The following is a 13743-nucleotide window of genomic DNA, read 5'->3' on the forward strand; positions in this document are numbered from 1 at the left end:
ACCCAGGCGCCCCACGCTTCTTGTTTTCAATTAAAATATCAACAGCTGCGGTAAGGAGACCATGATGCAGGAAAATGGCACCCTTTCTCTCCCTCTACTTGAACACATAAATGATCATATTTCTTAGCAACGGAGGTAAACGTTTCAAGACTGATTTATGAACAACAAGGTGGGAATGGTCAAGAGAGGAAGGAACAAATGTCCAGAATGGATCTCAACTTTATTAAATGCCAACTACTGGGAGCACGTTGGGTGCTGGGGATGAAAAGGCAGGTATTTATTCTCCACATGCCTCGCTTGTCCCTGGCTGTCTCTGGGCTGCGAATCAGTTCCTGTTCAGACAGGCTCACACCTCAAATGTCTGTGTGCACACTACCAGATTCTGGCTTGCTTCATCTCGATCACTTGGCAGTAAGCACATGAGATGAGCCTTGAAGGTACTAATCTAATATCCATCCCAAGAGGAGATGTTTAGTTAATGGCACCAGTGGGTGAGACTGTAGAAATCTGGCGATGTCTTCGCCAGAGGTCGAAGCCAACAGATTAAACCCACAAGGATAGCACCCCAAACCGCTCTCACTTCTGTTATACTGGTAACATTATTAACCATTTCTGATGTACGTCATCCATCTAGAATTAGGCACTTCCGTTCCTGCCTTCCTGAATAGAAGGTGCCAACTTTTGGGGGCACTTCTCTTGAAGACTTAGGGCCCTCAGCCATTAGTTCTATGTTGTGCTGGTGGGTGCAGCTGTCCTCAGTGCCAACCAAGGTGTTTGGTGTGTGTGCATCCTATGTGAGGTGGTTCCAGATCCACGTTGGTTTTACATTTTCGTGTCTGGTTGTCATGTCTGCCTTTCTTTCCAATTTCTGCCTGTTGAGCCAGCTTCCACTGTGTGGGCTGTCACAGAACATGCCCTCAACAGTGCCCTCTGCCTCTTTTAATTTTCTGTTTCCAGATCTGTGGCAGGTTGGGAAAACAACAAGGATTTTTGTTAGATGACATAACATGAATAAATACCCTCTGAATGAAATCCTCAAAGCTTCTTGTAGGATTCTAGTGCACAGATTGTTTTTTAATTTTTAAATTTTTATTCATTTTATTTTTGAGAGAGAGCACGTGTGTGCAAGCGGGAAGGGGGGGAGAGAGAGAGAGAGAGAGAGAGAGTGAGAGAAAGAGAGAGAGAGAGAATCTCAAGCAGGCTCTGTGCTGTCAGGGCAGAGCCTGAAGCGGGGCTCAAACCCACAAACCATGACCGAAGCCAAAATCAAGAGTCAGACATTTAACCACCTGAGCCACCCAGGTGCCCCATCTAGCACATAGGTTTTATTACATCTCCTATATGGTTTCTTTCTTTTGGCCTCTTTGGATGTTATCGATTACTGAAGTTGTCAGAAAAGTCATGTGTTACTTTGTGCATTGACTGATTTCTTGAATATCACAGAGGACTAATGTGTGTAAAAGTCTTTCGAAAATTACAGAATGATACCTTTCAAAGTGGCCTTCTCATTAAACCTGAGTGTATGTGGAGCTCTCCCCGGTGCTGAACAAAACATGTTAAACTAAACCCAATTCTCCCCTGTAGGACCTTTCCATCTGCAACTGAAGCAGCCCCGGAAAAAGACACAAATACAGTGCATTTCAGTATGAAAAACAAACAATAAGTGAACATTTTAAAGACAACCAGACATCGATCTAGTGAAGTTACACTTTGGTCCAGTGATTAAGAAACATATTTGCAACTAGTTGATGAATAGGTCCTGGAGATCTAATGCACAGTTTATGGAATATAGACAATAATCCTGTATTATAAACATAAAAATTGCTAAGGGATTAGATCTTAATTATTCCCACTGAAAAAAATAAATCATAATTTTGTGACCTGACAAAGGTATTAGCGAACTCTTCAAAGGCAATCATATTGCAATATATAAATGTATCCAATCAACAAGTTGCACACTTTAAACTTACACAATGGTACATGTCAACTATATTTCAAAAAAAGATTAAAACAATAAAGCAAAAACTAAGCATAGAAATTTCTGAAGCATATAGTCAGGAAACAAACAGTCCTATTAAAGCTTAAACTTTATCTGAGTAACCTTTGCTACTGTAGGATGCTTCTAGCTCACCTTTTGAAGTAACCATGCATCTCATGAGAAGAGAGTAGAAGGCTGCAATTTACACAAACTTTGGGTAAAAGATGAAAAAGGTACATAATTCACTTTCTGAAAAATCCCTCTTTTTACAAAACACTGTTCTATTAATCTACAAATGCGTTTCACTTTTTTAAAAACTATTGCTTTGTTTTTAAATTTTTGTAATGTGTACTTATTTTTGAGAGAGAGAGAGAAACAGAGCGTGAGCAGGGGAGGAGCGGAGAGAGAGGGAGACACAGAATCCAAAGCGGGCTCCAGACTCTGAGCTGTCAGCACAGAGCCCGACGTGGGGCTCGAATTCACAAACCGCAAGATCACGACCTGAGAGGAAGTTGGACGCCCAACTGACTGAGTGCCCACTATTGCTTTGTTTTTAAAAGGTTATTTTAACATCATGACTTTTACCTAGGGACGGTTTGTGGTGAAGGCGTTGTGATGTACGCCATGAAACTGCTCTGGTGACACCAGGACACTGGACTCTGTCAGGGATCGATGCTCCCCGCTGGCCTCTCTGGACCTTGATGGCTTGTTCACACATTCGGCTGCTATCTAATGAAATCACTGAGTAGTACTTTGATGCATTTCAAAGATCCTTTGAGGTGGTGACAAGCATGCACGACTGTCACGCCCCAGGAACCAGCCTGAGCCTGAGGAATCACAAGGGAAGACTTTATGGAACTCAGAGAGCCACAATGTTGCAAGAGTGTCAGTGCTGAGAGCAGGGGGGCTGGCCCTGAGGAGGGAGAATGAAATGGGAGGAACTCTGGAGAGAATTCCCCAAGGAAAGCGCCTGCTAGCCCAGATAAAGACACAAAAGAAGAACTTTTGAGCTAGAAGGAGGGCAAGGGCATGAAGGTATCAGTGAACGCGGCATTCTCAGGAAATCGTGTGTGCTGTTGCTGGTGCAGGAGACAGTGTGACGGAAATATCGAGAGACGAAGGCAGAGTCTCTCATTATATTTGATATTCTGAAATTTCACGAGAAAATGTCCACTTGTGGGGAGGCTGGGTGGCTCAGTCGGTTGAGCATCCGGTTCTTGGCTTGGGCTCAGGTCATGATCTCCGGGTTGCTGGGATTAAGCCCCTGGCAGGGCTCTGTGCTGACAATGCGGAGCCTGCTTGGGATTCTCTGTCTCCCTCTCTGTCCCTCCCCCACACTCTCTCTCTCTCTCTCTCAAAATAAATAAACATTAAAAATAAGATAACAAATAACAAAAAAAAGGAAAGAAAATGTCTACTTGTGGATTTTATTTAAAAATCATGCTTACCACCCAATAACGTTATCAGTCTAAGAATCACTTTCTCCTTATCAGGAAGGCTGTAGTGATGATCTCATTTAATACTATTTCTCCTTCAACCTAGCCCTCCCTTCCAGGGTGCGGGCGGACCCTGTGTGAGAGCTGTGGGGTCCCACCACCACCTCCCTGGTGTTTTCTCCGTGTTTTCCACATTTTTATTTCTTTGGGGGAATTTGCATGATTTCTTCCTTTCGATTTTTCCACCTTGTTACTGTTTTTAGCATTATTTAGAGAGCTTCATCCTGCAACTGACTTTTAAAATTTCAAACAATTACATTTTAGTTTCTATTATTCCTAAACAGCTCCTTTTCAAGATCATCTACTCTTCTAGTTGTAAGCTCCTCTATCACATTGATAATTTTTTTTAAACCTAAAATGTCATTTTCTGATTGCCCTATTCATTTATATTTCTTTGGACTTAAGTTCTCGTGTGTGTTAAGCTAGTGTTCTGCTTTGTAGGGGATAGTTTCTGGGGGTCCTTGTATTTCTTAGTAGTAAGCTTCTGCCCTGCAAGTGTCCTGGGTCACGAGAGACCCTTGGTGGTGTGGTTGTGGTCAATGTCCTGGGCACTTTGAGGCTCTGTCTGGGCCCCGTGTGGCCATTTGGGCTGGACCTGGGCAGCCCTACGTGGCTGATGTGATTCAAGAGCCTCTGAACACGAACCCAGTTTTCAGGCAGGATGCACTTGTCCCATCCCTGGCCCCTCACGAACACCAATATCCTAGCCCCTCCTGTTGGATCGGACGTCATTCTCTGCCCCTTGAGGGTGGCAGGAGTTTGGTCTTACTTGGTACTTTAGGTTTTTGCCTGGTCCTTCTTTCGAAGACACCTTTCTGCTCCAGGTATATACAACACTCTTGTTTTTGAGTGCAGCTATGTTTTTATTTATTTTCTCTCATCTCTACTTGTTTCAACCCAAAAGGGAAAGATTTCTGTGCTCAATCTGACATCTTAAACCAGAAGTCAACATGCAAATGGAGATACACAAAGTGGCCCGTGGCTCTTCCGGATTGGCTTTCACCCCTAAGGCAACTTGGGGATGAATTTCATTTAGCCCCAGAGTCAGATGACCACGTAGCACTTGCAAAGCACGGGGCATCCCAGTCAGCTCACCGGCATGCAAAGGTACGCCATAGTCTGTAGTGAGGCTATTATCTTTATGTAGGTCAGAATATAATGCAAATTTCTCAGGCCCCTTTTCTTTCCTGGTGCTTGTTAAACAGTTATGTTGTTAAGCAGCACAATTACCGGAGAACATTTTGGAATGTTCCTTAGAGATTTTTAAAATTAGAAATAAATTCCACCACCCTACAATGGATTAATGGGAAGCATAACCTCTTGAGGTTTTCAATCACTGCAAACAGAGGTCGGCTGCTGACAAACCCAATTTAGGAACAAAGAAAATCTATGCGATTAGTCAGAGTCTCTTGTTCCTTCTGCTTGTGTTAGAAACTGGAATAACTAACCACTCGAAAAATGCTTGGCAGTCTGGGGAGGACACTGATGGTTTTCACTCTTGATCCTTTAAGAAAGAGGAGGAAGGAAAGCCATGTTACAGAAGGCAGACCTGAGCTACTGAGTGGTTACACGGCTTCTCTGAAGATGTGTGGGGAGTTAGCCAAGCTGCATTAACCACATTTGCAGGGAAATGTGAACACTGACATTATTCACAGATTCCGGCTTATGTACACCTATTCCAGAAGCGGGATGCTAATTAAATTATAAAATACAGAAAACCTCAGGCAGGTAATGCTAATGAGAAAACACTATGTTCTCCAGGTTAAAAAAAAAAAATCCATAAATAAAGGAAGAGTTTACAAAGCCATTCTTATGGACGTATTTCCTTCATTGAAAAAACGTAGCCTCCATATCAGAACAACAAGAAGCACAACAACAACGGCCCACGGCGATGTGTGATGTGGCAGGTGTCGCGTGTAGGGTTTTCAAACTCCAAGGAGACAAAGACTGTGGACGGCCGGACACAGCTCCTCGGAGGAGGCAGATCTCAACCTGAGCACAGAGTCAAAGTACCCTGGGTGTTTAGAATAAGTCACTGTGAACACGTGCATGTTATTTCTATAGAAGATGATAATAGTTGTTTGCTTTCATACACACATCAGAAGAACGTGAGGGAATCCTGTCCGTGTTTCAAACTCTGAGCCATTACCTCCCAAGTTCCAATGATACAGCTGTTGCTTCACGGCAAATTCCTGCTGCTTGTTTCATTACTGATGAACCCAATGTGGACAGCTGCTTAGGACAAGGAAAAGACTACGAAAACACAAGCAGCCAGCATGTTAGCTGAGCGGGTGCTCTGCGTCGGGCACTAGTAGCTGCTGGAATCAACAGTTCCGGTTAGACTTTTCCTTCTCTTGCAAAGAAGTGCGATCGATGCTATCTACTGGAGATGATACTCCTACTCCCTTGGGATGCTTATCATAATGAAGGAAGAAATGTAGTCATGCTTCACGATCAACAACTTAGAATGATGAAATTTGAACCAGGGAACATGTCTACAGGTTGCAGTATGGATCACGCCCGGAGTCTTAGCGTAACTCGTTGAGGTGGCTTGGATGATGATATTTGGGACTTTGGAGCTGATGAGACTTTGGAACTTGAGTTGATGTTGTAAGCATGGGACTTCTGCAGACCTTCTTCTGCAGACCTTAGGGTGGAGAGAACGTGCTTTGTATGTGGGATGGATGTGAATCTTTAAGGGCTGGAGGTCAGACTGTATACGCAAAATAATGGTCCCTAACGATATCCATGAGTACTGGTTATGGACTGAATGGCACCCCTCTCCCATTCATATGCTGAATCTTTAACCCCCAATGTGACTATACCTGGAGATAGAGCCCCAAAAGAGTCATTAAAGTTAGATGAGATCATAAAGATGGGGCTCTATTTCAACAGGATCAGAATCCTTGTAAGGAAAGGGGAATAGACAGCGGAGGTCTCTCTCCCTCCCTCTCTCTCTCTCTCTCTGTCTCTCTGTATGCAGACAAAAAGCAATGTGAGATATAGTGAGAAATTCTGCCAGCCAGAAAGAGAGGTCTCCCTAGAAACCAACTCTGCTGGCATTTGGTCTTGGGCTTAAAGACTCGAGAACTATGAGAAAATAAATTTCTGTTGTTTAAGCTACTTGGTGTGTGGTACTTTATTATGTCAGCCTCAGCCTGCTAACACAACTGATATTTTCAAAATTTTAACTTCCAACTTTTTGTTGCTAGTACACAAAAACACAGCATTTATAGATCTGGTATTCTGTACCCTTTCTTTCTTTTTTAAAAAGTTTATTCACTTATTTTGAGAGAGAGAGAGAGGGAGAGGGAGAGGGAGGGAGGGAGGAAGAGAATGCATGTGGGAGGGGCAGAGAGAAAGGGAGAAAGAGAGAATCCCAAACAGGCTCCACACTGTCAGCACAGAACCTGACGCAGGGCTTGATTGAACCCATGAACCATGAGATTGTGACCTGAGCTGAGACCAAGAATCAGACGCTCAACCCACTGAGCCACCCAGGTGCCCCATTCTGCAACCTTTCTAAACCGACCCGTTTGTTTGACGAGCACATCCTATATAGGCATTCATTTTGTCTTCAATAAGAAGAGTTTGACTTGTTCCTTTCAAATAGAAATAATCCATTAGAATTGCCAAGAAACTGGTTTGTTTAAGAAAGTCAAGGTCCAAGTAGCAGTAAGGTAAATTGTAGCTACTGATGGGTTTGGAGGAATGAGAGCTCACTTGGCCTCAATGCCTCCAGACAAACCGTGGATGTTTTCAGTGAGTGTTCCATTTTCCAATAAACTTGTTATTGTTTGGTGGAGATTTAGTAACGTGAGAAAGGAGGCTGCAAACATTGCCCAAAGCTGAGAGGAAGAACAGAAGGTGCCCGGGTGGCCGGGGAGGGGGTGGTCAGGTGTGCAAACTTCCCCAGCTCAGCCAGTGAGAGGTCAAGACATTCCACTTAAGGTCAGAGGAATAAGACACATATACAGAAAGACGTTTTCTTTAAAAAAAATTTTTTTTTTAACATTTATTTTTGAGACAGAGAGAGACAGAGCATGAACGGGGGAGGGTCAGAGAGAGGGAGACACAGAATCTGAAACAGGTTCCAGGCTCTGAGCTGTCAGCACAGAGCCCGATGCGGGGCTCGAACCCACGGACCACGAGATCATGACCTGAGCCGAAGTCAGCCGCTTAACCGACTGAGCCACCCAGGCGCCCCCAGAAAGACGTTTTCATATGAATTTATGAAAGAACCTTATAAAGGACTTAAAAATAACCTCAAAGGTCTCACAACAGAGTGAAGAGAGGAGGCGGGAGGCACGTAAGTGAGCGACGTTCTTCACTTTACCAGGAGTCATCTGTCAATATAGATAGATAAGCACACAGCCAAGAATCACAGGAATAGGGTGTCCGGGTGGCTCAGTCGGTTGAGTGTCCGACTCTTGGTTTCAGCTCAGGGCATGATCTCACAGTTTGTGAGTTCAAGCCCCGCGTTGGACTCTGTGCTGTGAGTGCGGAGCCTGCTTGGGGTTCTCTCCCTCCTTCTCTCTCTCTCTCTCTGCCCCTCCCCTGCTCGTTCTCTCTCTCTCTCTCTCTCTCTCTCTCTCTCAAAAAACAAAATACATAAACTTAAAAAAAAGAATCACAGGAATAAACATCAGAAACACTAAAATCCGAATTGGTAAAATGTAATGAACGGTCTCTAGAGACTGGTTGTAGAATTGAGAGTCCAAAAAAGAATATTATTATTAGTTTGATTTCGGTTGAGCATTTACTAGCTTCTCCACCATCCATTTTTTCTTAATCATTAATGAAGTCACAATCTGATCATAAGCATCCACTCACACCTGAACCCAGCGTCGGCGCTCGCGTGCGTCTTCACGATGCACCAACCCCACGGCCGGCTAATTTAACCTTCCCAGATGGCGGTACAGTTTGCCCTGTGAGCAAAGATGTGCAGTGCTCCCGACAGAGAGACGGTGGCTGGAGCGAGCCCTCACCGGTGCGGCTAGAGGACAGCTGGGGGACCCCAAGGGCCCATGTCCCAGGAGCAAAATGCCATAGACACATTTGGAGGCACACTATTCCAGAAATCCTCATCACCTGCCACACGGAATATAGTTTTGCTACTTGAATTTTATTGGCTTCACTGATTGATCTGTATTTAACTTGGCTCCTGTCAATTGTACGGGAGCTGTAAGTGGAACTCGCATCTGTGTCATGCATGTAAGTAAGATAATAGACATCAGTTAAGCCAATGCAGGGGATGGGTGTTGTCCTTTCCTCTCTACATTTTAAAAACTGCAATATATGTCCCCAGATGTGAATGCATTTCAGTTCCTTCTCTGGTGGCAGAGAGGATGCAGAACCGAAGTCTGAAGCTGAGAGGAGTTGTCAGGAGAGGTGGGGAGGCGGGCAGGAGTCTCCTTGAACCGGGGGAAGGGGGTCACCACCACCGTGGCCCCCCGAGGGTCCAGCACACCTCCTCCTCGCTCTTACCCTCCATGGTGCCTGCCTGTAAGAATTTTGCAAGAATGGCAAAAGCATCTATTTCCCTTTGTGTCACTTTCCCGTGGCTGCTGTAACAAAGCACCACGCATGTGGTGGCTCAGCACGGCGGACGACTGTTCTTTCTCTGCTGTGGAGGCCAGAAGTCTGCAGTCAGTGTCCCTGGACCCAAAGCAAGGTGCCTGGTGGCAGGGCACACTTGTGCGGAGCTCTGGGGGGCGCATCTCTTCTCTGACTCTGCTGGTGACTGTGGGCGCTCCCCGCCTCCTGACCACATCACTGCAGTCCCCGCCTCCCTGGTCCCGCTGCTGTCTCCTCTCTGTCTGTGTCAAATCCTCTCTGCCTCCTTCTCACACAGATACATGTGGTTACATTTAGGACCTGTGGACAATGGAGGAAACCCCGCCCCCCTCATCTCAGGATGCCTAAGGTAACCACCTCTGCACCCTTTCTGCCATATAAGGTAACGTTCCCAGCTTCCAGGGATTAGGACACACACGGAACCTTCAGGGAGCCTTTGTCTCACCTACCAGATCCCTCAAGGCCTTTTCTGCATTTCCAGCTAACCCACTACTTCAGAAGGCATCCTCTGAAAATACGATAATCAGACATTTACTGAATTTTTTTTAAAAAGACACAAAAAGAGGATAGATAAGGACAAAGCAAGGGAGAAAAAGACTGATTCATCAGAGGCTCTGGAAACTACCTCTTAACCTAATTCCTGGTAATTCTGATATCTTACCTAAAAGCACAGAATTAATTTACAAATAATCTGGAACTTGAGGAATATGAAATAGCCATCTGAGAAAGCCTGTATATACACACGTGTATGTGCTGGTTTTGGTGAAGTGAGAAACAGCATTCGTTCGAACAGGGTTTAAGGTCAAGAGTTCTGCCTCAGAGAGAAGGCAGGCCACTGCAGCCTGGAACTCAATCCTCCTGGGTCCTCTGAAATGCCTGCTTCGTTGTGGGCAATTTGTCTCCGGTTCCCTGACTTTATTCTCCTATCTATTTCTGTGTTCCTAACCTGGACCCGGTAACTCGACTTAAGATTCCTAAATTGCTGCCTTTGGTTCCTGGCTGGCCAAAGTCTTCCCTAAAATAGCAACTCCTAGACTAGCCAGTCCCTTGTAACAGATGGTCCTGAAGGCTCCCCAAATTCACCCGAAATTTACCAAGAGGCTCTCATCCAAACCAGGCAACAGACTAGAGAAAACCAGAGTGTCAGGATAAGACTTATCCTTTTCATTGTTTGTATGCAACTGTGCCTTTAAAATAGGATGCAAAATGTAGCAACGCTTAGAAAAGTGCCCGTTTATGGATAAATGTGCAGGCACATTTGCCTTAGAGTTTTAACACAAGCGTGAATAATAATCTATTGCCATCCCTTAGATAAATGGGTCTTTAGTGCAAGGATTCAATAAATAAGCAAGATGCACTTCACAATCCTACAGCTAGCTGATGATGAAAAGTCAAAGTAGAGGCTGTTAAGATTCTCCCAGGGACCTACTTCTCAGGATTTCGGAACCCTGCCACTAACTATAAGGTTAGTAGCAGGGTAAATGACTTTGCTCTTTTATAAGAATCTGTCAGAACGCCCTCTTTTAAGATTTGTTTCCATTAAAAAAAATTTTTTTTACATTTATTTATTTTTGAGAGACAGAGCACAAGTGGGGGAGGGGCAGAGAGAGCCAGAGACACAGAATCCGAAGCAGGCTCCAGGCTCTGAGCTGACAGCACAGAGCCTGATGTGGGGCTCGAACCCACAAACTGTGAGATCATGACCTGAGCCGAAGTCGGACGCTTAACTGACTAAGCCACCCAGGCACCCCAGATTTGTTTCCCTTTAAAGAATGGTTCAAACTCACTGTTCAAGTTCAAGGGATGCAGACTGCATTCGTCAAATATTTCATAAGTCAGTGGGTCCTGTGGTGGCAGACAAGGGTCTGCCTTCCCGGGAACCACTGTATCCTTCCAGGTCTTAGGAATACTTGCTTCCCCAAACCTCTTCCAGCTAAGGGAGGCCAAAGGCCATGTAATACACTTATGGCAACTAAGCTGTCTCCTGGATGGTTGCAGAAAAAGACAGAAGTGTTGGGGCGCCTGGGTGGCCCAGTCGGTTAAGTGTCCGACTTCAGCTCAGGTCATGATCTCGCGGTTCATGAGTTCAAGCCCCGCGTCAGGCATCTGTGCTGATGGCTCGGAGCCTGGAGCCTGTTTCAGATTCTGTGTCTCCCTCTCTCTCTGACCCTCCCCCGTTCATACTCTGTCTCTCTCTGTCTCAAAAATAAATAAACCTTAAAAAAAAATTTTTTTAAAAAAAAGAAAAAGACAGAAGTGCATGAGGCACGTTCTGGGATTTTCCCTTCTTTCCTGTGATGGTAGGAGATGTGTTGTGAGAAGCCGCTGTGGTCACTCCACCAGCACACTCACACTAGCAGCAGAGATCTCTGAGCCAGGGAGCCATCCTGGGACTGGCCATTCCTAGACCTCTTTTATGAAACAGTACAATACCTACGGTTTGAATTATTTTAGTTAGATATTCTGTTGGGGACAGAAGTACTGAGATACACTGTAACTTCTGGGTTCTGGATAAACGCTCAGGCTGATCCCAACGTGGCCCATGGACGGGCTGACCTGGTACATGAGCTTCCTGCGGTGCATCCAAATGTTTATGAGTACCTATACACCCCTTCCCAATGATAAGATAATTTATGGTTTTATCAGATTCTGAAAACAGGTACAACGTATAAGTTGTTACAGATGACAGAAGCCGTTAGAGTATAATCACAAACCCAGAGCCTGGACTTCCAGACCCTCCCAATTTGCCACCACCCCACCCCTTCAGCCTAACTCTTGACATTCCTTATGTCCCTCCATGGCTTCCAAGCCAGACACCCTCTGTCCAGAGAGATTCCCAGCAGGCTTATTATGGCTCGTGGGGACCTCCCTTCTTAGATTACCATCATTTCTATTGTACCCGTCTTTCAAGTTCCCCATCTTCCAAAAAATCTTCCACGAATGCTTCCTGCCCTCCCCGATCTCTCCTATACTCTGGGCTGTCATAATAAATATTATCTGCACTATCCCAGTAGAGAACTTAGTTTCGCTTGACATTAACAGATTATCTTTAATCCGAAAGGACAGCAGCACAGCAGCAGCAGCAAAAACAAGTATCTGTTTCATGAGCAGAGCAGACACTGTTCTCCCAATCAGCCAGCTGGCAGGTGGGTGCGAACAGACACAGAGGAATCTAGAAACAGAACTACAGATGCCCAAGTGCGAGTGAAGGATACTAGATCACATAACTTGGGTGTCCTATGACAGGACACTTGGTCGTAGTCACACACAACAGATGAGCTCTGACAAGACTAGATTTGGGGGATGAGTTGAATACAGGAAGGAGAAAAGAGAAAATGCCTGGATGGGGCGCCTGAGTGGCTCAGTTGGTTAAGCATCTGACTCTTGATTTTGGCTCACGTTTTGATCTCATGGTTTGCGAGTTCAAGCCCCACACTGGGCTCTGTGCTGACAGTGCGAAGCCTGCTTGGGGTTCTCTCTCCCTTCTCTCTCTACCTCTTCTGGTGTCCTCTCTCTTTCTCTCAAAATAAATAAATAAACTTAAAAAAAAGGAAAGAAAATGCCTAGAAGACATGACCAAACTACCTATTTTTTTTTAATTTTTAATATTTTTGTTTTTGAGAGAAAGAGAGACAGAGAGACAGAGTACGAGCAGGGGAGGAACAGAGAGAGAGGGAGACACAGAATCCAAAGCAGGCTCCAGACTCCAAGCTGTCAGCACAGAGACTGATGTGGGGCTCAAACCCACAAACCGTGAGATCATGACCTGAGCTGAAGTTGGACGCTTAACCACCTGAGCCACCCGGGCACCCCTGGACCACCTATTTCTATAACAATCTATAAGAAACAATAAGATGTACGTTACTTGTTACGATACATACATAAGTTATTAAATTATTGTTAAGCTACTTTGTGATTGTTGGAGGGATTATATATAGATTATGTATAGATGAAAAATTGAGCATCAATCCATCTTAAAATACAATGATGAGTCTCACAAACATTATACTGAACAAAAGAACCAGTTGTAAAAGAATACATCCTAAATGATTATTTTAATATTGTAAATTCAAAACTTATAAGAGCATGCAAAACCCTTCTACGATGTTAGAAATTGGGTTACCTTTGGGAGGATTAGTGATGAGAAAGCATGAGTGGGGGCTTTTGGGATGCTGGTTACATTCTGGATACTGGCTACAGGAGGCTGTTCAGTTTGAAAATTCATTAAACAATATAATATTCTAAATGTATTTTAAATAAACATTTGAGGGGCACCTGGGTGGCTCAATTAAGTATCCAACTTCGACTCAGGTCATGATCTCACGATTCATGGGTTCAGCCCCACATCGGGTTCTGCGCAGACAGCTCGGCTCAGAGCCTGGAACCTGTTTCCGATTCTGTGTCTCCCTCTCTCTCTGCCCCTCCCCTGCTTGCACTCTGTTTGTCTCTCTCTCTCAAAACTAAACGTTAAAAAAAATTTAAATACATAAATAAATGTTTAAAAATCAATTGTTCCAGAATTTTTAAAAAGATAAGCTTTCACACACTACACACCTATCAGAAAGGCCAAAATCCAGGACACTGATGACACCAAATGGGGCGGCCTCTTTGGAAGACAGTCTGGCAGTTTCTTACAAAACAAAAGATACCTGTACCATACAGGCCAGCAATCATACTCTTTGGTGTTCACCC

General features: G+C 44.6%; 1 protein-coding gene across 5 annotated transcripts in view; it reads right to left on the minus strand.

Annotated features, from left to right (window-relative positions):
- Nucleotides 1–13743, minus strand: part of DPP6 (dipeptidyl peptidase like 6) — a 949260-nt gene that overhangs the window by 344168 nt on the left and 591349 nt on the right. The window lies entirely within an intron of this gene.

Source organism: Puma concolor, chromosome A2 (genome assembly GCF_028749965.1).
Source record: "Puma concolor isolate L17-30 chromosome A2, mPumCon1.1.hap2, whole genome shotgun sequence".
NCBI lineage: Eukaryota > Metazoa > Chordata > Mammalia > Carnivora > Felidae > Puma > Puma concolor.